The 22,998-nt window shown below is 46.0% G+C and overlaps 46 non-coding genes across 46 annotated transcripts; all 46 read left to right on the top strand.

Moving 5' to 3' along the window:
- The first annotated feature begins 81 nt into the window (after window positions 1-81).
- On the top strand, window positions 82-200 carry LOC123416217. Its single transcript, XR_006615891.1, has one exon. It is a non-coding gene; the product is annotated as a 5S ribosomal RNA (ribosomal RNA).
- Window positions 201-706: 506 nt separating this feature from the next.
- LOC123415564 lies at window positions 707-825 on the top strand. Its single transcript, XR_006615276.1, has one exon. It is a non-coding gene; the product is annotated as a 5S ribosomal RNA (ribosomal RNA).
- Window positions 826-1,187: 362 nt separating this feature from the next.
- Window positions 1,188-1,306, top strand: LOC123415554. The gene has a single exon (XR_006615267.1). It is a non-coding gene; the product is annotated as a 5S ribosomal RNA (ribosomal RNA).
- A 449-nt stretch (window positions 1,307-1,755) lies between these two features.
- LOC123416285 lies at window positions 1,756-1,874 on the top strand. The gene has a single exon (XR_006615955.1). It is a non-coding gene; the product is annotated as a 5S ribosomal RNA (ribosomal RNA).
- A 335-nt stretch (window positions 1,875-2,209) lies between these two features.
- On the top strand, window positions 2,210-2,328 carry LOC123416779. Its single transcript, XR_006616380.1, has one exon. It is a non-coding gene; the product is annotated as a 5S ribosomal RNA (ribosomal RNA).
- A 389-nt stretch (window positions 2,329-2,717) lies between these two features.
- On the top strand, window positions 2,718-2,836 carry LOC123415348. The gene has a single exon (XR_006615070.1). It is a non-coding gene; the product is annotated as a 5S ribosomal RNA (ribosomal RNA).
- A 353-nt stretch (window positions 2,837-3,189) lies between these two features.
- Window positions 3,190-3,308, top strand: LOC123416273. Its single transcript, XR_006615944.1, has one exon. It is a non-coding gene; the product is annotated as a 5S ribosomal RNA (ribosomal RNA).
- Window positions 3,309-3,685: 377 nt separating this feature from the next.
- LOC123415787 lies at window positions 3,686-3,804 on the top strand. Its single transcript, XR_006615485.1, has one exon. It is a non-coding gene; the product is annotated as a 5S ribosomal RNA (ribosomal RNA).
- A 359-nt stretch (window positions 3,805-4,163) lies between these two features.
- LOC123415816 lies at window positions 4,164-4,282 on the top strand. Its single transcript, XR_006615514.1, has one exon. It is a non-coding gene; the product is annotated as a 5S ribosomal RNA (ribosomal RNA).
- Window positions 4,283-4,638: 356 nt separating this feature from the next.
- On the top strand, window positions 4,639-4,757 carry LOC123415999. The gene has a single exon (XR_006615685.1). It is a non-coding gene; the product is annotated as a 5S ribosomal RNA (ribosomal RNA).
- Window positions 4,758-5,197: 440 nt separating this feature from the next.
- On the top strand, window positions 5,198-5,316 carry LOC123416692. Its single transcript, XR_006616298.1, has one exon. It is a non-coding gene; the product is annotated as a 5S ribosomal RNA (ribosomal RNA).
- Window positions 5,317-5,681: 365 nt separating this feature from the next.
- On the top strand, window positions 5,682-5,800 carry LOC123415290. Its single transcript, XR_006615008.1, has one exon. It is a non-coding gene; the product is annotated as a 5S ribosomal RNA (ribosomal RNA).
- Window positions 5,801-6,165: 365 nt separating this feature from the next.
- LOC123415396 lies at window positions 6,166-6,284 on the top strand. The gene has a single exon (XR_006615117.1). It is a non-coding gene; the product is annotated as a 5S ribosomal RNA (ribosomal RNA).
- Window positions 6,285-6,646: 362 nt separating this feature from the next.
- LOC123415289 lies at window positions 6,647-6,765 on the top strand. The gene has a single exon (XR_006615007.1). It is a non-coding gene; the product is annotated as a 5S ribosomal RNA (ribosomal RNA).
- A 362-nt stretch (window positions 6,766-7,127) lies between these two features.
- Window positions 7,128-7,246, top strand: LOC123416932. The gene has a single exon (XR_006616525.1). It is a non-coding gene; the product is annotated as a 5S ribosomal RNA (ribosomal RNA).
- A 356-nt stretch (window positions 7,247-7,602) lies between these two features.
- Window positions 7,603-7,721, top strand: LOC123415746. Its single transcript, XR_006615446.1, has one exon. It is a non-coding gene; the product is annotated as a 5S ribosomal RNA (ribosomal RNA).
- A 374-nt stretch (window positions 7,722-8,095) lies between these two features.
- On the top strand, window positions 8,096-8,214 carry LOC123415243. The gene has a single exon (XR_006614963.1). It is a non-coding gene; the product is annotated as a 5S ribosomal RNA (ribosomal RNA).
- Window positions 8,215-8,576: 362 nt separating this feature from the next.
- Window positions 8,577-8,695, top strand: LOC123415288. Its single transcript, XR_006615006.1, has one exon. It is a non-coding gene; the product is annotated as a 5S ribosomal RNA (ribosomal RNA).
- A 356-nt stretch (window positions 8,696-9,051) lies between these two features.
- On the top strand, window positions 9,052-9,170 carry LOC123415680. Its single transcript, XR_006615385.1, has one exon. It is a non-coding gene; the product is annotated as a 5S ribosomal RNA (ribosomal RNA).
- A 389-nt stretch (window positions 9,171-9,559) lies between these two features.
- On the top strand, window positions 9,560-9,678 carry LOC123416261. Its single transcript, XR_006615933.1, has one exon. It is a non-coding gene; the product is annotated as a 5S ribosomal RNA (ribosomal RNA).
- Window positions 9,679-10,040: 362 nt separating this feature from the next.
- Window positions 10,041-10,159, top strand: LOC123415286. Its single transcript, XR_006615004.1, has one exon. It is a non-coding gene; the product is annotated as a 5S ribosomal RNA (ribosomal RNA).
- A 362-nt stretch (window positions 10,160-10,521) lies between these two features.
- Window positions 10,522-10,640, top strand: LOC123415285. The gene has a single exon (XR_006615003.1). It is a non-coding gene; the product is annotated as a 5S ribosomal RNA (ribosomal RNA).
- A 362-nt stretch (window positions 10,641-11,002) lies between these two features.
- On the top strand, window positions 11,003-11,121 carry LOC123416249. Its single transcript, XR_006615921.1, has one exon. It is a non-coding gene; the product is annotated as a 5S ribosomal RNA (ribosomal RNA).
- A 362-nt stretch (window positions 11,122-11,483) lies between these two features.
- On the top strand, window positions 11,484-11,602 carry LOC123415284. Its single transcript, XR_006615002.1, has one exon. It is a non-coding gene; the product is annotated as a 5S ribosomal RNA (ribosomal RNA).
- Window positions 11,603-11,964: 362 nt separating this feature from the next.
- On the top strand, window positions 11,965-12,083 carry LOC123416814. Its single transcript, XR_006616415.1, has one exon. It is a non-coding gene; the product is annotated as a 5S ribosomal RNA (ribosomal RNA).
- A 356-nt stretch (window positions 12,084-12,439) lies between these two features.
- LOC123415678 lies at window positions 12,440-12,558 on the top strand. Its single transcript, XR_006615383.1, has one exon. It is a non-coding gene; the product is annotated as a 5S ribosomal RNA (ribosomal RNA).
- Window positions 12,559-13,019: 461 nt separating this feature from the next.
- LOC123415774 lies at window positions 13,020-13,137 on the top strand. Its single transcript, XR_006615472.1, has one exon. It is a non-coding gene; the product is annotated as a 5S ribosomal RNA (ribosomal RNA).
- Window positions 13,138-13,493: 356 nt separating this feature from the next.
- LOC123415412 lies at window positions 13,494-13,612 on the top strand. The gene has a single exon (XR_006615132.1). It is a non-coding gene; the product is annotated as a 5S ribosomal RNA (ribosomal RNA).
- Window positions 13,613-13,974: 362 nt separating this feature from the next.
- Window positions 13,975-14,093, top strand: LOC123416237. The gene has a single exon (XR_006615910.1). It is a non-coding gene; the product is annotated as a 5S ribosomal RNA (ribosomal RNA).
- Window positions 14,094-14,455: 362 nt separating this feature from the next.
- Window positions 14,456-14,574, top strand: LOC123415283. Its single transcript, XR_006615001.1, has one exon. It is a non-coding gene; the product is annotated as a 5S ribosomal RNA (ribosomal RNA).
- A 359-nt stretch (window positions 14,575-14,933) lies between these two features.
- Window positions 14,934-15,052, top strand: LOC123416225. The gene has a single exon (XR_006615899.1). It is a non-coding gene; the product is annotated as a 5S ribosomal RNA (ribosomal RNA).
- A 380-nt stretch (window positions 15,053-15,432) lies between these two features.
- On the top strand, window positions 15,433-15,551 carry LOC123415586. The gene has a single exon (XR_006615296.1). It is a non-coding gene; the product is annotated as a 5S ribosomal RNA (ribosomal RNA).
- Window positions 15,552-15,991: 440 nt separating this feature from the next.
- On the top strand, window positions 15,992-16,110 carry LOC123416212. Its single transcript, XR_006615887.1, has one exon. It is a non-coding gene; the product is annotated as a 5S ribosomal RNA (ribosomal RNA).
- Window positions 16,111-16,454: 344 nt separating this feature from the next.
- On the top strand, window positions 16,455-16,573 carry LOC123415282. The gene has a single exon (XR_006615000.1). It is a non-coding gene; the product is annotated as a 5S ribosomal RNA (ribosomal RNA).
- A 362-nt stretch (window positions 16,574-16,935) lies between these two features.
- Window positions 16,936-17,054, top strand: LOC123415997. The gene has a single exon (XR_006615684.1). It is a non-coding gene; the product is annotated as a 5S ribosomal RNA (ribosomal RNA).
- Window positions 17,055-17,437: 383 nt separating this feature from the next.
- LOC123416200 lies at window positions 17,438-17,556 on the top strand. The gene has a single exon (XR_006615875.1). It is a non-coding gene; the product is annotated as a 5S ribosomal RNA (ribosomal RNA).
- Window positions 17,557-17,918: 362 nt separating this feature from the next.
- Window positions 17,919-18,037, top strand: LOC123415281. The gene has a single exon (XR_006614999.1). It is a non-coding gene; the product is annotated as a 5S ribosomal RNA (ribosomal RNA).
- A 362-nt stretch (window positions 18,038-18,399) lies between these two features.
- LOC123416188 lies at window positions 18,400-18,518 on the top strand. Its single transcript, XR_006615863.1, has one exon. It is a non-coding gene; the product is annotated as a 5S ribosomal RNA (ribosomal RNA).
- Window positions 18,519-18,892: 374 nt separating this feature from the next.
- LOC123415585 lies at window positions 18,893-19,011 on the top strand. The gene has a single exon (XR_006615295.1). It is a non-coding gene; the product is annotated as a 5S ribosomal RNA (ribosomal RNA).
- A 362-nt stretch (window positions 19,012-19,373) lies between these two features.
- LOC123416176 lies at window positions 19,374-19,492 on the top strand. Its single transcript, XR_006615852.1, has one exon. It is a non-coding gene; the product is annotated as a 5S ribosomal RNA (ribosomal RNA).
- A 527-nt stretch (window positions 19,493-20,019) lies between these two features.
- On the top strand, window positions 20,020-20,138 carry LOC123415232. Its single transcript, XR_006614953.1, has one exon. It is a non-coding gene; the product is annotated as a 5S ribosomal RNA (ribosomal RNA).
- A 509-nt stretch (window positions 20,139-20,647) lies between these two features.
- LOC123415476 lies at window positions 20,648-20,766 on the top strand. Its single transcript, XR_006615194.1, has one exon. It is a non-coding gene; the product is annotated as a 5S ribosomal RNA (ribosomal RNA).
- Window positions 20,767-21,131: 365 nt separating this feature from the next.
- LOC123416215 lies at window positions 21,132-21,250 on the top strand. Its single transcript, XR_006615890.1, has one exon. It is a non-coding gene; the product is annotated as a 5S ribosomal RNA (ribosomal RNA).
- A 386-nt stretch (window positions 21,251-21,636) lies between these two features.
- Window positions 21,637-21,755, top strand: LOC123416887. The gene has a single exon (XR_006616483.1). It is a non-coding gene; the product is annotated as a 5S ribosomal RNA (ribosomal RNA).
- Window positions 21,756-22,117: 362 nt separating this feature from the next.
- LOC123415356 lies at window positions 22,118-22,236 on the top strand. The gene has a single exon (XR_006615077.1). It is a non-coding gene; the product is annotated as a 5S ribosomal RNA (ribosomal RNA).
- Window positions 22,237-22,664: 428 nt separating this feature from the next.
- Window positions 22,665-22,783, top strand: LOC123416148. The gene has a single exon (XR_006615825.1). It is a non-coding gene; the product is annotated as a 5S ribosomal RNA (ribosomal RNA).
- Window positions 22,784-22,998: the final 215 nt, after the last annotated feature.

Genomic DNA, 22,998 nt, shown 5'->3' with positions numbered 1-22,998 from the left:
TAGTAGTAGTAGTAGCAGTAGTAGCAGTAGTAGCAGTAGTAGTAGGGGCAAGCATAAGGAACAAATAGATAGTTGCATGTCGGATGCGATCATACCAGCACTAAAGCACCGGATCCCATCAGAACTCCGAAGTTAAGCATGCTTGGGCGAGAGTAGTACTAGGATGGGTGACCTCCTGGGAAGTCCTCGTGTTGCAGCGATCATACCAGCACTAAAGCACCGGATCCCATCAGAACTCCGAAGTTAAGCATGCTTGGGCGAGAGTAGTACTAGGATGGGTGACCTCCTGGGAAGTCCTCGTGTTGCATTCCCCTTTTTAAATATATTTTTGCGCCACATGACAAGGATGACACGGGACCGTGATCTATATGACCTCGTTTTCTTATTTTTGACGTTTACTAGTTTTCTTGTTTTTGACGTTTGTGATATGTTTTAGCTTGCCCCTCCCGTGTCTATTGCCACATTTGCCTCGAGAACGGAGACGAGTTTAACACAAGAATTACACCGCTCCCTCTCTACCCCGACAACACGAGCATCGCCACGACCTCTGTGACTTTTCCCACCGCGCATGACACCCAACGACTAGTAGTAGTAGTAGTAGTAGTAGTAGTAGTAGTAATAGTAGTAGTAGTAGTAGTAGTAGTAGTAGTAGTAGTAGTAGTACTAGTAGGGGCAAGCATAAGGAACAAATAGATAGTTGCATGTCGGATGCGATCATACCAGCACTAAAGCACCGGATCCCATCAGAACACCGAAGTTAAGCGTGCTTGGGCGAGAGTAGTACTAGGATGGGTGACCTCCTGGGAAGTCCTCGTGTTGCATTCCCTTTTTTAAATATATTTTTGCGCCACGTGACAAGGATGACGCGGGACCGTGATCTATATGACCTCGTTTTCTTATTTTTGACGTTTACTAGTTTTCTTATTTTTGACGTTTGTGATATGTTTTAGCTTGCCCCTCCCGTGTCCATTGCCACATTTGCCTCGACAACGGAGACGAGTTTAACACAAGAATTTCACCGCTCCCTCTCTACCCCAACAACACGAGCACCGCCACGACCTCTCTGACTTTTCCCACCGCGCATGACACCCAACGACTAGTAGTAGTAGTAGTAGTAGTAGTAGTAGTAGTAGTAGTAGCAGTAGTAGTAGGGGCAAGCATAAGGAACAAATAGATAGTTGCATGTCGGATGCGATCATACCAGCACTAAAGCACCGGATCCCATCAGAACTCCGAAGTTAAGCGTGCTTGTGCGAGAGTAGTACTAGGATGGGTGACCTCCTGGGAAGTCCTCGTGTTGCATTCCCCTTTTTAAATATACTTTTGCGCCACGTGACAAGGATGACACGGGACCGTGATATATATGACCTCGTTTTCTTATTTTTGACGTTTACTAGTTTTCTTATTTTTGACGTTTGTGATATGTTTTAGCTTGCCCCTCCCGTGTCCATTGCCACATTTGCCTCGAGAACGGAGACGAGTTTAACACAAGAATTTCACCGCTCCCTCTCTACCCCGACAACACGAGCACCGCCACGACCTCTGTGACTTTTCCCACCGCGCATGACACCCAACGACTAGTAGTAGTAGTAGTAGTAGTAGTAGTAGTAGTAGTAGTAGTAGTAGTAGTAGTAGTAGTAATAGTAGTAGTAGTAGTAGTACTTGTAGTAGTAGTAGTACTAGTAGTAGTAGTAGTAGTAGTACTAGTAGTAGTAGTAGTGGCAAGCATAAGGAACAAATAGATAGTTGCATGTCGGATGCGATCATACCAGCACTAAAGCACCGGATCCCATCAGAACTCCGAAGTTAAGCGTGCTTGGGCGAGAGTAGTACTAGGATGGGTGACCTCCTGGGAAGTCCTCGTGTTGCATTCCCCTTTTTAAATATATTTTTGCGCCACGTGACAAGGATGACGCGGGACCGTGATCTATATGACCTCGTTTTCTTATTTTTGACGTTTACTAGTTTTCTTATTTTTGACGTTTGTGATATGTTTTAGCTTGCCCCTCCCGTGTCCATTGCCACATTTGCCTCGATAACGGAGACGAGTTTAACACAAGAATTTCACCGCTCCCTCTCTACCCCGACAACACGAGCACCGCCACGACCTCTTTGACTTTTCCCACCGCGCATGACACCCAACGACTAGTAGCAGTAGTAGCAGTAGTAGTAGGGGCAAGCATAAGGAACAAATAGATAGTTGCATGTCGGATGCGATCATACCAGCACTAAAGCACCGGATCCCATAAGAACTCCGAAGTTAAGCGTGCTTGGGCGAGAGTAGTACTAGGATGGGTGACCTCCTGGGAAGTCCTCGTGTTGCATTCCCCTTTTTAAATATATTTTTGCGCCACATGACAAGGATGACACGGGACCGTGATCTATATGACCTCGTTTTCTTATTTTTGACGTTTACTAGTTTTCTTATTTTTGACGTTTGTGATATGTTTTAGCTTGCCCCTCCCGTATCCATTGCCACATTTGCCTCGAGAACGGAGACGAGTTTAACACAAGAATTACACCGCTCCCTCTCTACCCCGACAACACGAGCACCGCCACGACCTCTGTGACTTTTCCCACCGCGCATGACACCCAACGACTAGTAGTAGTAGTAGTAGTAGTAATAGAAGTAGTAGTAGTAGTACTAGTAGTAGTAGTAGTACTAGTAGTAGTAGTAGTAGGGGCAAGCATAAGGAACAAATAGATAGTTGCATGTCGGATGTGATCATACCAGCACTAAAGCACCGGATCCCATGAGAACTCCGAAGTTAAGCGTGCTTGGGCGAGAGTAGTACTAGGATGGGTGACCTCCTGGGAAGTCCTCGTGTTGCATTCCCCTTTTTAAATATATTTTTGCGCCACGTGACAAGGATGACGCGGGACCGTGATCTATATGACCTCGTTTTCTTATTTTTGACGTTTACTAGTTTTCTTATTTTTGACGTTTGTGATATGTTTTAGCTTGCCCCTCCCGTGTCCATTGCCACATTTGCCTCGACAACGGAGACGAGTTTAACACAAGAATTTCACCGCTCCCTCTCTACCACGACAACACGAGCACCGCCACGACCTCTCTGACTTTTCCCACCGCGCATGACACCCAACGACTAGTAGTAGTAGTAGTAGTAGTAGCAGAAGTAGCAGTAGTAGTAGGGGCAAGCATAAGGAACAAATAGATAGTTGCATGTCGGATGCGATCATACCAGCACTAAAGCACCGGATCCCATCAGAACTCCGAAGTTAAGCGTGCTTGGGCGAGAGTAGTACTAGGATGGGTGACCTCCTGGGAAGTCCTCGTGTTGCATTCCCCTTTTTAAATATATTTTTGCGCCACGTGACAAGGATGACACGGGACCGTGATCTATATGACCTCGTTTTCTTATTTTTGACGTTTACTAGTTTTCTTATTTTTGACGTTTGTGATATGTTTTAGCTTGCCCCTCCCGTGTCCATTGCCACATTTGCCTCGAGAACGGAGACGAGTTTAACACAAGAATTTCACCGCTCCCTCTCTACCCCGACAACACGAGCACCGCCACGACCTCTGTGACTTTTCCCACCGCGCATGACACCCAACGACTAGTAGTAGTAGTAGTAGTAGTAGTAGTAGTAATAGTAGTAGTAGTAGTACTAGTAGTAGTAGTAGTAGGGGCAAGCATAAGGAACAAATAGATAGTTGCATGTCGGATGAGATCATACCAGCACTAAAGCACCGGATCCCATCAGAACTCCGAAGTTAAGCGTGCTTGGGCGAGAGTAGTACTAGAATGGGTGACCTCCTGGGAAGTCCTCGTGTTGCATTCCCCTTTTTAAATATATTTTTGCGCCACGTGACAAGGATGACGCGGGACCGTGATCTATATGACCTCGTTTTCTTATTTTTGACGTTTACTAGTTTTCTTATTTTTGACGTTTGTGATATGTTTTAGCTTGCCCCTCCCGTGTCCATTGCCACATTTGCCTCGACAACGGAGACGAGTTTAACACAAGAATTTCACCGCTCCCTCTCTACCCCGACAACACGAGCACCGCCACGACCTCTTTGACTTTTCCCACCGCGCATGACACCCAACGACTAGTAGTAGTAGTAGTAGTAGCAGTAGTAGCAGTAGTAGCAGTAGTAGTAGGGGCAAGCATAAGGAACAAATAGATAGTTGCATGTCGGATGCGATCATACCAGCACTAAAGCACCGGATCCCAACAGAACTCCGAAGTTAAGCATGCTTGGGCGAGAGTAGTACTAGGATGGGTGACCTCCTGGGAAGTCCTCGTGTTGCATTCCCCTTTTTAAATATATTTTTGCGCCACGTGACAAGGATGACGCGAGACCGTGATCTATATGACCTCGTTTTCTTATTTTTGACGTTTACTAGTTTTCTTATTTTTGACGTTTGTGATATGTTTTAGCTTGCCCCTCCCGTGTCCATTGCCACATTTGCCTCGACAACGGAGACGAGTTTAACACAAGAATTTCACCGCTCCCTCTCTACTCCAACAACACGAGCACCGCCACGACCTCTCTGACTTTTCCCACCGTGCATGACACCCAACGACTAGTAGTAGTAGTAGTAGTAGTAGTAGCAATAGTAGCAGTAGTAGTAGGGGCAAGCATAAGGAACAAATAGATAGTTGCATGTCTGATGCGATCATACCAGCACTAAAGCACCGGATCCCATCAGAACTCCGAAGTTAAGCGTGCTTGTGCGAGAGTAGTACTAGGATGGGTGACCTCGTGGGAAGTCCTCGTGTTGCATTCCCCTTTTTAAATATATTTTTGCGCCACGTGACAAGGATGACGCGGGACCGTGATATATATGACCTCGTTTTCTTATTTTTGACGTTTACTAGTTTTCTTATTTTTGACGTTTGTGATATGTTTTAGCTTGCCCCTCCCGTGTCCATTGCCACATTTGCCTCGAGAACGGAGACGAGTTTAACACAAGAATTTCACCACTCCCTCTCTACCCCGACAACACGAGCACCGCCACGACCTGTGTGACTTTTCCCACCGCGCATGACACCCAACGACTAGTAGTAGTAGTAGTAGTAGTAGTAGTAGTAGTAGTAGTACTAGTAGTAGTAGTAGTACTAGTAGTAGTAGTAGTACTAGTAGTAGTAGTAGTAGTACTAGTAGTAGTAGTAGTACTAGTAGTAGTAGTAGGGGCAAGCATAAGGAACAAATAGATAGTTGCATGTCGGATGTGATCATACCAGCACTAAAGCACCGGATCCCATCAGAACTCCGAAGTTAAGCGTGCTTGGGCGAGAGTAGTACTAGGATGGGTGACCTCCTGGGAAGTCCTCGTGTTGCATTCCCCTTTTTAAATATATTTTTGCGCCACGTGACAAGGATGACGCGGGACCGTGATCTATATGACCTCGTTTTCTTATTTTTGACGTTTACTAGTTTTATTATTTTTGACGTTTGTGATATGTTTTAGCTTGCCCCTCCCGTGTCCATTGCCACATTTGCCTCGACAACGGAGACGAGTTTAACACAAGAATTTCACCGCTCCCTCTCTACCCCGACAACACGAGCACCGCCACGACCTCTTTGACTTTTCCCACCGCGCATGACACCCAACGACTAGTAGTAGTAGTAGTAGTAGTAGTAGGAGTAGTAGCAGTAGTAGCAGTACTAGTAGGGGCAATCATAAGGAACAAATAGATAGTTGCATGTCGGATGCGATCATACCAGCACTAAAGCACCGGATCCCATCAGAACTCCGAAGTTAAGCATGCTTGGGCGAGAGTAGTACTAGGATGGGTGACCTCCTGGGAAGTCCTCGTGTTGCATTCCCCTTTTTAAATATATTTTTCCGCCACGTGACAAGGATGACGCGGGACCGTGATCTATATGACCTCGTTTTCTTATTTTTGACGTTTACTAGTTTTCTTATTTTTGACGTTTGTGATATGTTTTAGCTTGCCCCTCCCGTGTCCATTGCCACATTTGCCTCGACAACGGAGACGAGTTTAACACAAGAATTTCACCGCTCCCTCTCTACCCCGACAACACGAGCACCGCCACGACCTCTTTGACTTTTCCCACCGCGCATGACACCCAACGATTAGTAGTAGTAGTAGTAGTAGTAGTAGCAGTAGTAGCAGTAGTAGCAGTAGTAGTAGGGGCAAGCATAAGGAACAAATAGATAGTTGCATGTCGGATGCGATCATACCAGCACTAAAGCACCGGATCCCATCAGAACTCCGAAGTTAAGCTTGCTTGGGCGAGAGTAGTACTAGGATGGGTGACCTCCTGGGAAGTCCTCGTGTTGCATTCCCCTTTTTAAATATATTTTTGCGCCACGTGACAAGGATGACGCGGGACCGTGATCTATATGACCTCGTTTTCTTATTTTTGACGTTTACTAGTTTTCTTATTTTTGACGTTTGTGATATGTTTTAGCTTGCCCCTCCCGTGTCCATTGCCACATTTGCCTCGACAACGGAGACGAGTTTAACACAAGAATTTCACCGCTCCCTCTCTACCCCGACAACACGAGCACCGCCACGACCTCTTTGACTTTTCCCACCGCGCATGACACCCAACGACTAGTAGTAGTAGTAGTAGTAGTAGGAGTAGTAGCAGTAGTAGCAGTACTAGTAGGGGCAAGCATAAGGAACAAATAGATAGTTGCATGTCGGATGCGATCATACCAGCACTAAAGCACCGGATCCCATCAGAACTCCGAAGTTAAGCATGCTTGGGCGAGAGTAGTACTAGGATGGGTGACCTCCTGGGAAGTCCTCGTGTTGCATTCCCCTTTTTAAATATATTTTTCCGCCACGTGACAAGGATGACGCGGGACCGTGATCTATATGACCTCGTTTTCTTATTTTTGACGTTTACTAGTTTTCTTATTTTTGACGTTTGTGATATGTTTTAGCTTGCCCCTCCCGTGTCCATTGCCACATTTGCCTCGACAACGGAGACGAGTTTAACACAAGAATTTCACCGCTCCCTCTCTACCCCGACAACACGAGCACCGCCACGACCTCTTTGACTTTTCCCACCGGGCATGACACCCAACGATTAGTAGTAGTAGTAGTAGTAGTAGCAGTAGTACTAGTAGTAGTAGTAGTAGTAGGGGCAAGCATAAGGAACAAATAGATAGTTGCATGTCGGATGCGATCATACCAGCACTAAAGCACCGGATCCCATCAGAACTCCGAAGTTAAGCGTGCTTGGGCGAGAGTAGTACTAGGATGGGTGACCTCCTCGGAAGTCCTCGTGTTGCATTCCCCTTTTTAAATATATTTTTGCGCCACGTGACAAGGATGACGCGGGACCGTGATCTATATGACCTCGTTTTCTTATTTTTGACGTTTACTAGTTTTCTTATTTTTGACGTTTGTGATATGTTTTAGCTTGCCCCTCCCGTGTCCATTGCCACATTTGCCTCGAGAACGGAGGCGAGTTTAACACAAGAATTTCACCGCTCCCTCTCTACCCCGACAACACGAGCACCGCCACGACCTCTGTGACTTTTCCCACCGCGCATGACACCCAACGACTAGTAGTAGTAGTAGTAGTAGTAGTACTAGTAGTAGCAGTAGTAGTAGGGGCAAGCATAAGGAACAAATAGATAGTTGCATGTCGGATGCGATCATACCAGCACTAAAGCATCGGATCCCATCAGAACTTCGAAGTTAAGCGTGCTTGGGCGAGAGTAGTACTAGGATGGGTGACCTCCTGGGAAGTCCTCGTGTTGCATTCCCCTTTTTAAATATATTTTTGCGCCACGTGACAAGGATGACACGGGACCGTGATCTATATGACCTCGTTTTCTTATTTTTGACGTTTACTAGTTTTCTTATTTTTGACGTTTGTGATATGTTTTAGCTTGCCCCTCCCGTGTCCATTGCCACATTTGCCTCGAGAACGGAGACGAGTTTAACACAAGAATTTCACCGCTCCCTCTCTACCCCGACAACACGAGCACCGCCACGACCTCTGTGACTTTTCCCACCGCGCATGACACCCAACGACTAGTAGTAGTAGTAGTAGTAGTAGTAATAGTAGTAGTAGTAGTACTAGTAGTAGTAGTAGTAGTAGGGGCAAGCATAAGGAACAAATAGATAGTTGCATGTCGGATGCGATCATACCAGCACTAAAGCACCGGATCCCATCAGAACTCCGAAGTTAAGCGTGCTTGGGCAAGAGTAGTACTAGGATGGGTGACCTCCTGGGAAGTCCTCGTGTTGCATTCCCCTTTTTAAATATATTTTTGCGCCACGTGACAAAGATGACGCGGGACCGTGATCTATATGACCTCGTTTTCTTATTTTTGACGTTTACTAGTTTTCTTATTTTTGACGTTTGTGATATGTTTTAGCTTGCCCCTCCCGTGTCCATTGCCACATTTGCCTCGACAACGGAGACGAGTTTAACACAAGAATTTCACCGCTCCCTCTCTACCCCGACAACACGAGCACCGCCACGACCTCTTTGACTTTTCCCACCGCGCATGACACCCAACGACTAGTAGTAGTAGTAGTAGTAGTAGCAGTAGTAGCAGTAGTAGCAGTAGTAGTAGGGGCAAGCATAAGGAACAAATAGATAGTTGCATGTCGGATGCGATCATACCAGCACTAAAGCACCGGATCCCATCAGAACTCCGAAGTTAAGCATGCTTGGGCGAGAGTAGTACTAGGATGGGTGACCTCCTGGGAAGTCCTCGTGTTGCATTCCCCTTTTTAAATATATTTTTGCGCCACGTGACAAGGATGACGCGAGACCGTGATCTATATGACCTCGTTTTCTTATTTTTGACGTTTACTAGTTTTCTTATTTTTGACGTTTGTGATATGTTTTAGCTTGCCCCTCCCGTGTCCATTGCCACATTTGCCTCGACAACGGAGACGAGTTTAACACAAGAATTTCACCGCTCCCTCTCTACTCCAACAACACGAGCACCGCCACGACCTCTCTGACTTTTCCCACCGTGCATAACACCCAACGACTAGTAGTAGTAGTAGTAGTAGTAGTAGCAGTAGTAGCAGTAGTAGTAGGGGCAAGCATAAGGAACAAATAGATAGTTGCATGTCGGATGCGATCATACCAGCACTAAAGCACCGGATCCCATCAGAACTCCGAAGTTAAGCGTGCTTGTGCGAGAGTAGTACTAGGATGGGTGACCTCGTGGGAAGTCCTCGTGTTGCATTCCCCTTTTTAAATATATTTTTGCGCCACGTGACAAGGATGACGCGGGACCGTGATATATATGACCTCGTTTTCTTATTTTTGACGTTTACTAGTTTTCTTATTTTTGACGTTTGTGATATGTTTTAGCTTGCCCCTCCCGTGTCCATTGCCACATTTGCCTCGAGAACGGAGACGAGTTTAACACAAGAATTTCACCACTCCCTCTCTACCCCGACAACACGAGCACCGCCACGACCTGTGTGACTTTTCCCACCGCGCATGACACCCAACGACTAGTAGTAGTAGTAGTAGTAGTAGTAGTACTAGTAGTAGTAGTAGTACTAGTAGTAGTAGTAGTACTAGTAGTAGTAGTAGGGGCAAGCATAAGGAACAAATAGATAGTTGCATGTCGGATGCGATCATACCAGCACTAAAGCACCGGATCCCATCAGAACTCCGAAGTTAAGCGTGCTTGGGCGAGAGTAGTACTAGGATGGGTGACCTCCTGGGAAGTCCTCGTGTTGCATTCCCCTTTTTAAATATATTTTTGCGCCACGTGACAAGGATGACGCGGGACCGTGATCTATATGACCTCGTTTTCTTATTTTTGACGTTTACTAGTTTTATTATTTTTGACGTTTGTGATATGTTTTAGCTTGCCCCTCCCGTGTCCATTGCCACATTTGCCTCGACAACGGAGACGAGTTTAACACAAGAATTTCACCGCTCCCTCTCTACCCCGACAACACGAGCACCGCCACGACCTCTTTGACTTTTCCCACCGCGCATGACACCCAACGACTAGTAGTAGTAGTAGTAGTAGTAGGAGTAGTAGCAGTAGTAGCAGTACTAGTAGGGGCAATCATAAGGAACAAATAGATAGTTGCATGTCGGATGCGATCATACCAGCACTAAAGCACCGGATCCCATCAGAACTCCGAAGTTAAGCATGCTTGGGCGAGAGTAGTACTAGGATGGGTGACCTCCTGGGAAGTCCTCGTGTTGCATTCCCCTTTTTAAATATATTTTTGCGCCACGTGACAAGGATGACGCGGGACCGTGATCTATATGACCTCGTTTTCTTATTTTTGACGTTTACTAGTTTTATTATTTTTGACGTTTGTGATATGTTTTAGCTTGCCCCTCCCGTGTCCATTGCCACATTTGCCTCGACAACGGAGACGAGTTTAACACAAGAATTTCACCGCTCCCTCTCTACCCCGACAACACGAGCACCGCCACGACCTCTTTGACTTTTCCCACCGCGCATGACACCCAACGACTAGTAGTAGTAGTAGTAGTAGTAGGAGTAGTAGCAGTAGTAGCAGTACTAGTAGGGGCAATCATAAGGAACAAATAGATAGTTGCATGTCGGATGCGATCATACCAGCACTAAAGCACCGGATCCCATCAGAACTCCGAAGTTAAGCATGCTTGGGCGAGAGTAGTACTAGGATGGGTGACCTCCTGGGAAGTCCTCGTGTTGCATTCCCCTTTTTAAATATATTTTTCCGCCACGTGACAAGGATGACGCGGGACCGTGATCTATATGACCTCGTTTTCTTATTTTTGACGTTTACTAGTTTTCTTATTTTTGACGTTTGTGATATGTTTTAGCTTGCCCCTCCCGTGTCCATTGCCACATTTGCCTCGACAACGGAGACGAGTTTAACACAAGAATTTCACCGCTCCCTCTCTACCCCGACAACACGAGCACCGCCACGACCTCTTTGACTTTTCCCACCGCGCATGACACCCAACGATTAGTAGTAGTAGTAGTAGTAGTAGCAGTAGTAGCAGTAGTAGCAGTAGTAGTAGGGGCAAGCATAAGGAACAAATAGATAGTTGCATGTCGGATGCGATCATACCAGCACTAAAGCACCGGATCCCATCAGAACTCCGAAGTTAAGCGTGCTTGGGCGAGAGTAGTACTAGGATGGGTGACCTCCTGGGAAGTCCTCGTGTTGCATTCCCCTTTGTAAATATATTTTTGCGCCACGTGACAAGGATGACGCGGGACCGTGATCTATATGACCTCGTTTTCTTATTTTTGACGTTTACTAGTTTTCTTATTTTTGACGTTTGTGATATGTTTTAGCTTGCCCCTCCCGTGTCCATTGCCACATTTGCCTCGACAACGGAGACGAGTTTAACACAAGAATTTCACCGCTCCCTCTCTACCCCGACAACACGAGCACCGCCACGACCTCTTTGACTTTTCCCACCGCGCATGACACCCAACGACTAGTAGTAGTAGTAGTAGTAGTAGGAGTAGTAGCAGGAGTAGCAGTACTAGTAGGGGCAAGCATAAGGAACAAATAGATAGTTGCATGTCGGATGCGATCATACCAGCACTAAAGCACCGGATCCCATCAGAACTCCGAAGTTAAGCATGCTTGGGCGAGAGTAGTACTAGGATGGGTGACCTCCTGGGAAGTCCTCGTGTTGCATTCCCCTTTTTAAATATATTTTTCCGCCACGTGACAAGGATGACGCGGGACCGTGATCTATATGACCTCGTTTTCTTATTTTTGACGTTTACTAGTTTTCTTATTTTTGACGTTTGTGATATGTTTTAGCTTGCCCCTCCCGTGTCCATTGCCACATTTGCCTCGACAACGGAGACGAGTTTAACACAAGAATTTCACCGCTCCCTCTCTACCCCGACAACACGAGCACCGCCACGCCCTCTTTGACTTTTCCCACCGCGCATGACACCCAACGATTAGTAGTAGTAGTAGTAGTAGTAGCAGTAGTAGCAGTAGTAGCAGTAGTAGTAGGGGCAAGCATAAGGAACAAATAGATAGTTGCATGTCTGATGCGATCATACCAGCACTAAAGCACCGGATCCCATCAGAACTCCGAAGTTAAGCGTGCTTGGGCGAGAGTAGTACTAGGATGGGTGACCTCCTGGGAAGTCCTCGTGTTGCATTCCCCTTTTTAAATATATTTTTGCGCCACGTGACAAGGATGACGCGGGACCGTGATCTATATGACCTCGTTTTCTTATTTTTGACGTTTACTAGTTTTCTTATTTTTGACGTTTGTGATATGTTTTAGCTTGCCCCTCCCGTGTCCATTGCCACATTTGCCTCGACAACGGAGACGAGTTTAACACAAGAATTTCACCGCTCCCTCTCTACCCCGACAACACGAGCACCGCCACGACCTCTCTGACTTTTCCCACCGTGCATGACACCCAACGACTACTAGTAGTAGTAGTAGTAGTAGTAGCAGTAGTAGCAGTAGTAGTAGGGGCAAGCATAAGGAACAAATAGATAGTTGCATGTCGGATGCGATCATACCAGCACTAAAGCACCGGATCCCATCAGAACTCCGAAGTTAAGCGTGCTTGTGCGAGAGTAGTACTAGGATGGGTGACCTCGTGGGAAGTCCTCGTGTTGCATTCCCCTTTTTAAATATATTTTTGCGCCACGAGACAAGGATGACGCGGGACCGTGATATATATGACCTCGTTTTCTTATTTTTGACGTTTACTAGTTTTCTTATTTTTGACGTTTGTGATATGTTTTAGCTTGCCCCTCCCGTGTCCATTGCCACATTTGCCTCGAGAACGGAGACGAGTTTAACACAAGAATTTCACCACTCCCTCTCTACCCCGACAACACGAGCACCGCCACGACCTGTGTGACTTTTCCCACCGCGCATGACACCCAACGACTAGTAGTAGTAGTAGTAGTAGTAGTAGTAGTAGTAGTAGTAGTAGTAGTACTAGTAGTAGTAGTAGTACTAGTAGTAGTAGTAGTACTAGTAGTAGTAGTAGTACTAGTAGTAGTAGTAGTACTAGTAGTAGTAGTAGTACTAGTAGTAGTAGGGGCAAGCATAAGGAACAAATAGATAGTTGCATGTCGGATGCGATCATACCAGCACTAAAGCACCGGATCCCATCAGAACTCCGAAGTTAAGCGTGCTTGGGCGAGAGTAGTACTAGGATGGTGACCTCCTGGGAAGTCCTCGTGTTGCATTCCCCTTTTTAAATATATTTTTGCGCCACGTGACAAGGATGACGCGGGACCGTGATCTATATGACCTCGTTTTCTTATTTTTGACGTTTACTAGTTTTATTATTTTTGACGTTTGTGATATGTTTTAGCTTGCCCCTCCCGTGTCCATTGCCACATTTGCCTCGACAACGGAGACGAGTTTAACACAAGAATTTCACCGCTCCCTCTCTACCCCGACAACACGAGCACCGCCACGACCTCTTTGACTTTTCCCACCGCGCATGACACCCAACGACTAGTAGTAGTAGTAGTAGGAGTAGTAGCAGTAGTAGCAGTACTAGTAGGGGCAATCATAAGGAACAAATAGATAGTTGCATGTCGGATGCGATCATACCAGCACTAAAGCACCGGATCCCATCAGAACTCCGAAGTTAAGCATGCTTGGGCGAGAGTAGTACTAGGATGGGTGACCTCCTGAGAAGTCCTCGTGTTGCATTCCCCTTTTTAAATATATTTTTCCGCCACGTGACAAGGATGACGCGGGACCGTGATCTATATGACCTCGTTTTCTTATTTTTGACGTTTACTAGTTTTCTTATTTTTGACGTTTGTGATATGTTTTAGCTTGCCCCTCCCGTGTCCATTGCCACATTTGCCTCGACAACGGAGACGATTTTAACACAAGAATTTCACCGCTCCCTCTCTACCCCGACAACACGAGCACCGCCACGACCTCTTTGACTTTTCCCACCGCGCATGACACCCAACGATTAGTAGTAGTAGTAGTAGTAGTAGCAGTAGTAGCAGTAGTAGCAGTAGTAGTAGGGGCAAGCATAAGGAACAAATAGATAGTTGCATGTCGGATGCGATCATACCAGCACTAAAGCACCGGATCCCATCAGAACTCCGAAGTTAAGCGTGCTTGGGCGAGAGTAGTACTAGGATGGGTGACCTCCTGGGAAGTCCTCGTGTTGCATTCCCCTTTTTAAATATATTTTTGCGCCACGTGACAAGGATGACGCGGGACCGTGATCTATATGACCTCGTTTTCTTATTTTTGACGTTTACTAGTTTTCTTATTTTTGACGTTTGTGATATGTTTTAGCTTGCCCCTCCCGTGTCCATTGCCACATTTGCCTCGACAACGGAGACGAGTTTAACACAAGAATTTCACCGCTCCCTCTCTACCCCGACAACACGAGCACCGCCACGACCTCTTTGACTTTTCCCACCGCGCATGGCACCCAACGACTAGTAGTAGTAGTAGTAGTAGTAGGAGTAGTAGCAGTAGTAGCAGTACTAGTAGGGGCAAGCATAAGGAACAAATAGATAGTTGCATGTCGGATGCGATCATACCAGCACTAAAGCACCGGATCCCATCAGAACTCCGAAGTTAAGCATGCTTGGGCGAGAGTAGTACTAGGATGGGTGACCTCCTGGGAAGTCCTCGTGTTGCATTCCCCTTTTTAAATATATTTTTCCGCCACGTGACAAGGATGACGCGGGACCGTGATCTATATGACCTCGTTTTCTTATTTTTGACGTTTACTAGTTTTCTTATTTTTGACGTTTGTGATATGTTTTAGCTTGCCCCTCCCGTGTCCATTGCCACATTTGCCTCGACAACGGAGACGAGTTTAACACAAGAATTTCACCGCTCCCTCTCTACCCCGACAACACGAGCACCGCCACGACCTCTTTGACTTTTCCCACCGCGCATGACACCCAACGATTAGTAGTAGTAGTAGTAGTAGCAGTAGTAGCAGTAGTAGCAGTAGTAGTAGGGCCAAGCATAAGGAACAAATAGATAGTTGCATGTCGGATGCGATCATACCAGCACTAAAGCACCGGATCCCATCAGAACTCCGAAGTTAAGCGTGCTTGGGCGAGAGTAGTACTAGGATGGGTGACCTCCTGGGAAGTCCTCGTGTTGCATTCCCCTTTTTAAATATATTTTTGCGCCACGTGACAAGGATGACGCGGGACCGTGATCTATATGACCTCGTTTTCTTATTTTTGACGTTTACTAGTTTTCTTATTTTTGACGTTTGTGATATGTTTTAGCTTGCCCCTCCCGTGTCCATTGCCACATTTGCCTCGACAACGGAGACGAGTTTAACACAAGAATTTCACCGCTCCCTCTCTACCCCGACAACACGAGCACCGCCACGACCTCTTTGACTTTTCCCACCGCGCATGACACCCAACGACTAGTAGTAGTAGTAGTAGTAGTAGGAGTAGTAGCAGTAGTAGGAGTAGTAGCAGTAGTAGCAGTAGTAGTAGGGGCAAGCATAAGGAACAAATAGATAGTTGCATGTCGGATGCGATCATATCAGCACTAAAGCACCGGATCCCATCAGAACTCCGAAGTTAAGCGTGCTTGGGCGAGAGTAGTACTAGGATGGTTGACCTCCTGGGAAGTCCTCGTGTTGCATTCCCCTTTTTAAATATATTTTTGCGCCACGTGACAAGGATGACGCGGGACCGTGATCTATATGACCTCGTTTTCTTATTTTTGACGTTTACTAGTTTTCTTATTTTTGACGTTTGTGATATGTTTTAGCTTGCCCCTCCCGTGTCCATTGGCACATTTGCCTCGACAACGGAGACGAGTTTAACAGAAGAATTACACCGCTCCCTCTCTACCCCGACAACACGAGCACCGCCACGACCTCTGTGACTTTTCCCACCGCGCATGACACCCAACGACTAGTAGTAGTAGTAGTAGTAGTAGTAGTAGTAATAGTAGTAGTAGTAGTAGTAGTACTAGTAGTAGTAGTAGTACTAGTAGTAGTAGTAGTAGTACTAGTAGTAGTAGTAGTACGAGTAGTAGTAGTAGTAGGGGCAAGCATAAGGAACAAATAGATAGTTGCATGTCGGATGCGATCATACCAGCACTAAAGCACCGGATCCCATCAGAACTCCGAAGTTAAGCGTGCTTGGGCGAGAGTAGTACTAGGATGGGTGACCTCCTGGGAAGTCCTCGTGTTGCATTCCCCTTTTTAAATATATTTTTGCGCCACGTGACAAGGATGACGCGGGACCGTGATCTATATGACCTCGTTTTCTTATTTTTGACGTTTACTAGTTTTCTTATTTTTGACGTTTGTGATATGTTTTAGCTTGCCCCTCCCGTGTCCATTGCCACATTTGCCTCGACAACGGAGACGAGTTTAACACAAGAATTTCACCGCTCCCTCTCTACCCCGACAACACGAGCACCGCCACGACCTCTTTGACTTTTCCCACCGCGCATGACACCCAACGACTAGTAGTAGTAGTAGCAGTAGTAGCAGTAGTAGTAGGGGCAAGCATAAGGAACAAATAGATAGTTGCATGTCGGATGCGATCATACCAGCACTAAAGCACCGGATCCCATCAGAACTCCGAAGTTAAGCATGCTTGGGCGAGAGTAGTACTAGGATGGGTGACCTCCTGGGAAGTCCTCGTGTTGCATTCCCCTTTTTAAATATATTTTTGCGTCACGTGACAAGGGTGACGCGAGACCGTGATCTATATGACCTCGTTTTCTTATTTTTGACGTTTACTAGTTTTCTTATTTTTGACGTTTGTGATATGTTTTAGCTTGCCCCTCCCGTGTCCATTGCCACATTTGCCTCGACAACGGAGACGAGTTTAACACAAGAATTTCACCGCTCCCTCTCTATTCCAACAACACGAGCACCGCCACGACCTCTCTGACTTTTCCCACCGTGCATGACACCCAACGACTAGTAGTAGTAGTAGTAGTAGTAGGAGTAGTAGCAGTAGTAGCAGTAGTAGTAGGGGCAAGCATAAGGAACAAATAGATAGTTGCATGTCTGATGCGATCATACCAGCACTAAAGCACCGGATCCCATCAGAACTCCGAAGTTAAGCGTGCTTGTGCGAGAGTAGTACTAGGATGGGTGACCTCGTGGGAAGTCCTCGTGTTGCATTCCCCTTTTTAAATATATTTTTGCGCCACGTGACAAGGATGACGCGGGACCGTGATATATATGACCTCGTTTTCTTATTTTTGACGTTTACTAGTTTTCTTATTTTTGACGTTTGTGATATGTTTTAGCTTGCCCCTCCCGTGTCCATTGCCACATTTGCCTCGAGAACGGAGACGAGTTTAACACAAGAATTATACCACTCCCTCTCTACCCCGACAACACGAGCACCGCCACGACCTCTGTGACTTTTCCCACCGCGCATGACACCCAACGACTAGTAGTAGTAGTAGTAGTAGTAGTAGTAATAGTAGTAGTAGTAGTAGTACTAGTAGTAGTAGTAGTACTACTAGGGGCAAGCATAAGGAACAAATAGATAGTTGCATGTCGGATGCGATCATACCAGCACTAAAGCACCGGATCCCATCAGAACTCCGAAGTTAAGCGTGCTTGGGCGAGAGTAGTACTAGGATGGGTGACCTCCTGGGAAGTCCTCGTGTTGCATTCCCCTTTTTAAATATATTTTTGCGCCACGTGACAAGGATGACACGGGACCGTGATCTATATGACCTCGTTTTCTTATTTTTGACGTTTACTAGTTTTATTATTTTTGACGTTTGTGATATGTTTTAGCTTGCCCCTCCCGTGTCCATTGCCACATTTGCCTCGACAACGGAGACGAGTTTAACACAAGAATTTCACCGCTCCCTCTCTACCCCGACAACACGAGCACCGCCACGACCTCTTTGACTTTTCCCACCGCGCATGACACCCAACGACTAGTAGTAGTAGTAGTAGTAGTAGCAGTAGTAGCAGTAGTAGCAGTAGTAGTAGGGGCAAGCATAAGGAACAAATAGATAGTTGCATGTCGGATGCGATCATACCAGCACTAAAGCACCGGATCCCATCAGAACTCCGAAGTTAAGCATGCTTGGGCGAGAGTAGTACTAGGATGGGTGACCTCCTGGGAAGTCCTCGTGTTGCATTCCCCTTTTTAAATATATTTTTCCGCCACGTGACAAGGATGACGCGGGACCGTGATCTATATGACCTCGTTTTCTTATTTTTGACGTTTACTAGTTTTCTTATTTTTGACGTTTGTGATATGTTTTAGCTTGCCCCTCCCGTGTCCATTGCCACATTTGCCTCGACAACGGAGACGAGTTTAACACAAGAATTTCACCGCTCCCTCTCTACCCCGACAACACGAGCACCGCCACGACCTCTTTGACTTTTCCCACCGCGCATGACACCCAACGATTAGTAGTAGTAGTAGTAGTAGTAGCAGTAGTAGCAGTAGTAGCAGTAGTAGTAGGGGCAAGCATAAGGAACAAATAGATAGTTGCATGTCGGATGCGATCATACCAGCACTAAAGCACCGGATCCCATCAGAACTCCGAAGTTAAGCGTGCTTGGGCGAGAGTAGTACTAGGATGGGTGACCTCCTGGGAAGTCCTCGTGTTGCATTCCCCTTTTTAAATATATTTTTGCGCCACGTGACAAGGATGACGCGGGACCGTGATCTATATGACCTCGTTTTCTTATTTTTTACGTTTACTAGTTTTCTTATTTTTGACGTTTGTGATATGTTTTAGCTTGCCCCTCCCGTGTCCATTGCCACATTTGCCTCGACAACGGAGACGAGTTTAACACAAGAATTTCACCGCTCCCTCTCTACCCCGACAACACGAGCACCGCCACGACCTCTTTGACTTTTCCCACCGCGCATGACACCCAACGACTAGTAGTAGTAGTAGTAGTAGTAGTAGAAGTAGTAGCAGTAGTAGCAGTAGTAGCAGTAGTAGTAGGGGCAAGCATAAGGAACAAATAGATAGTTGCATGTCGGATGCGATCATATCAGCACTAAAGCACCGGATCCCATCAGAACTCCGAAGTTAAGCGTGCTTGGGCGAGAGTAGTACTAGGATGGTTGACCTCCTGGGAAGTCCTCGTGTTGCATTCCCCTTTTTAAATATATTTTTGCGCCACGTGACAAGGATGACGCGGGACCGTGATCTATATGACCTCGTTTTCTTATTTTTGACATTTACTAGTTTTCTTATTTTTGACGTTTGTGATATGTTTTAGCTTGCCCCTCCCGTGTCCATTGGCACATTTGCCTCGACAACGGAGACGAGTTTAACACAAGAATTTCACCGCTCCCTCTCTACCCCGACAACACGAGCACCGCCACGACCTCTTTGAATTTTCCCACCGCGCATGACACCCAACGACTTGTAGTAGTAGTAGTAGTAGTAGCAGTAGTAGCAGTAGTAGCAGTAGTAGTAGGGGCAAGCATAAGGAACAAATAGATAGTTGCATGTCGGATGCGATCATACCAGCACTAAAGCACCGGATCCCATCAGAACTCCGAAGTTAAGCGTGCTTGGGCGAGAGTAGTACTAGGATGGGTGACCTCCTGGGAAGTCCTCGTGTTGCATTCCCCTTTTTAAATATATTTTTGCGCCACATGACACGGATGACACGGGACCGTGATCTATATGACCTCGTTTTCTTATTTTTGACGTTTACTAGGTTTCTTATTTTTGACGTTTGTGATATGTTTTAGCTTGCCCCTCCCGTGTCCATTGCCACATTTGCCTCGAGAACGGAGACGAGTTTAACACAAGAATTACACCGCTCCCTCTCTACCCCGACAACACGAGCACCGCCACGACCTCTGTGACTTTACCCACCGCGCATGACACCCAACGACTAGTAGTAGTAGTAGTAGTAGTAGTAGTAGTAGTAGTAATAGTAGTAGTAGTAGTAGTAGTAGTACTAGTAGTAGTAGTAGTAATAGTAGTAGTAGTAGTAGTACTAGTAGTAGTAGTAGTAGTACTAGTAGTAGTAGTAGTACTAGTAGTAGTAGTAGTAGTACTAGTAGTAGTAGTAGTACTAGTAGTAGTAGCAGTACTAGTAGTAGTAGTAGTAGGGGCAAGCATAAGGAAAAAATAGATAGTTGCATGTCGGATGCGATCATACCAGCACTAAAGCACCGGATCCCATCAGAACTCCGATGTTAAGCGTGCTTGGGCGAGAGTAGTACTAGGATGGGTGACCTCCTGGGAAGTCCTCGTGTTGCATTCCCCTTTTTAAATATATTTTTGCGCCACATGACACGGATGACACGGGACCGTGATCTATATGACCTCGTTTTCTTATTTTTGACGTTTACTAGGTTTCTTATTTTTGACGTTTGTGATATGTTTTAGCTTGCCCCTCCCGTGTCCATTGCCACATTTGCCTCGAGAACGGAGACGAGTTTAACACAACAATTACACCGCTCCCTCTCTACCCCGACAACACGAGCACCGCCACGACCTCTGTGACTTTTCCCACCGCGCATGACACCCAACGACTAGTAGTAGTAGTAGTAGTAGTAGTAGTAGTAATAGTAGTAGTAGTAGTAGTAGTAGTAGTACTAGTAGTAGTAGTAGTAATAGTAGTATTAGTAGTAGTAGTAGTACTAGTAGTAGTAGTAGTAGTACTAGTAGTAGTAGTAGTACTAGTAGTAGTAGTAGTACTAGTAGTAGTAGTAGTACTAGTAGTAGTAGTAGTAGGGGCAAGCATAAGGAACAAATAGATAGTTGCATGTCGGATGCGATCATACCAGCACTAAAGCACCGGATCCCATCAAAACTCCGAAGTTAAGCGTGCTTGGGCGAGAGTAGTACTAGGATGGGTGACCTCCTGGGAAGTCCTCGTGTTGCATTCCCCTTTTTAAATATATTTTTGCGCCACGTGACAAGGATGACGCGGGACCGTGATCTATATGACCTCGTTTTCTTATTTTTGACGTTTACTAGTTTTCTTATTTTTGACGTTTGTGATATGTTTTAGCTTGCCCCTCCCGTGTCCATTGCCACATTTGCCTCGACAACGGAGACGAGTTTAACACAAGAATTTCACCGCTCCCTCTCTACCCCGACAACACGAGCACCGCCACGACCTCTCTGACTTTTCCCACCGCGCATGACACCCAACGACTAGTAGTAGTAGTAGTAGTAGTAGCAGTAGTAGTAGTAGTAGTAGCAGTAGTAGTAGGGGCAAGCATAAGGAACAAATAGATAGTTGCATGTCGGATGCGATCATACCAGCACTAAAGCACCAGATCCCATCAGAACTCCGAAGTTAAGCATCCTTGGGCGAGAGTAGTACTAGGATGGGTGACCTCCTGGGAAGTCCTCGTGTTGCATTCCCCTTTTTAAATATATTTTTGCGCCACGTGACAAGGATGACACGGGACCGTGATCTATATGACCTCGTTTTCTTATTTTTGACGTTTACTAGTTTTCTTATTTTTGACGTTTGTGATATGTTTTAGCTTGCCCCTCCCGTGTCCATTGCCACATTTGCCTCGAGAACGGAGACGAGTTTAACACAAGAATTTCACCGCTCCCTCTCTACCCCGACAACACGAGCACCGCCACGACCTCTGTGACTTTTCCCACGGCGCATGACACCCAACGACTAGTAGTAGTAGTAGTAGTAGTAGTAGTAGTAGTAGTAATAGTAGTAGTAGTAGTAGTACTAGTAGTAGTAGTAGTAGGGGCAAGCATAAGGAACAAATAGATAGTTGCATGTCGGATGCGATCATACCAGCACTAAAGCACCGGATCCCATCAGAACTCCGAAGTTAAGCGTGCTTGGGCGAGAGTAGTACTAGGATGGTTGACCTCCTGGGAAGTCCTCGTGTTGCATTCCCCTTTTTAAATATATTTTTGCGCCACGTGACAAGGATGACGCGGGACCGTGATCTATATGACCTCGTTTTCTTATTTTTGACGTTTACTAGTTTTCTTATTTTTGACGTTTGTGATATGTTTTAGCTTGCCCCTCCCGTGTGCATTGCCACATTTGCCTCGACAACGGAGACGAGTTTAACACAAGAATTTCACCGCTCCCTCTCTACCTCGACAACACGAGCACCGCCACGACCTCTTTGACTTTTCCCACCGCGCATGACACCCAACGACTAGTAGTAGTAGTAGTAGTAGTAGAAGTGGTAGCAGTAGTAGCAGTAGTAGTAGGGGCAAGCATAAGGAACAAATAGATAGTTGCATGTCGGATGCGATCATACCAGCACTAAAGCACCGGATCCCATCAGAAATCCGAAGTTAAGCGTGCTTGGGCGAGAGTAGTACTAGGATGGGTGACCTCCTGGGAAGTCCTCGTGTTGCATTCCCCTTTTTAAATATATTTTTGCGCCACATGACAAGGATGACACGGGACCGTGATCTATATGACCTCGTTTTCTTATTTTTGACGTTTACTAGTTTTCTTATTTTTGACGTTTGTGATATGTTTTAGCTTGCCCCTCGCGTGTCCATTGCCACATTTGCCTCGAGAACGGAGACGAGTTTAACACAAGAATTACACCGCTCCCTCTCTACCCCGACAACACGAGCACCGCCACGACCTTTGTGACTTTTCCCACCGCGCATGACACCCAACGACTAGTAGTAGTAGTAGTAGTAGTAGTAGTAGTAGTAGTAGTAGTAGTAATAGTAGTAGTAGTAGTAGTACTAGTAGTACTAGTAGTAGTACTAGTAGTAGTAGTAGTACTACTAGTAGTAGGGGCAAGCATAAGGAACAAATAGATAGTTGCATGTCAGATGCGATCATACCAGCACTAAAGCACTGTATCCCATCAGAACTACGAAGTTAAGCGTGCTTGGGCGAGAGTAGTACTAGGATGGGTGACCTCCTAGGAAGTCCTCGTGTTGCATTCCCCTTTTTAAATATATTTTTGCGCCACGTGACAAGGATGACGCGGGACCGTGATCTATATGACCTCGTTTTCTTATTTTTGACGTTTACTAGTTTTCTTATTTTTGACGTTTGTGATATGTTTTAGCTTGCCCCTCCCGTGTCCATTGCCACATTTGCCTCGACAACGGAGACGAGTTTAACACAAGAATTTCACCGCTCCCTCTCTACCCCGACA

This window comes from Hordeum vulgare, unplaced genomic scaffold (assembly GCF_904849725.1).
Source record: "Hordeum vulgare subsp. vulgare unplaced genomic scaffold, MorexV3_pseudomolecules_assembly, whole genome shotgun sequence".
NCBI lineage: Eukaryota > Viridiplantae > Streptophyta > Magnoliopsida > Poales > Poaceae > Hordeum > Hordeum vulgare.
The sequence above is the reverse complement of the archived record's forward strand: the minus strand, read 5'-3'. Positions and strand labels throughout refer to the sequence as shown.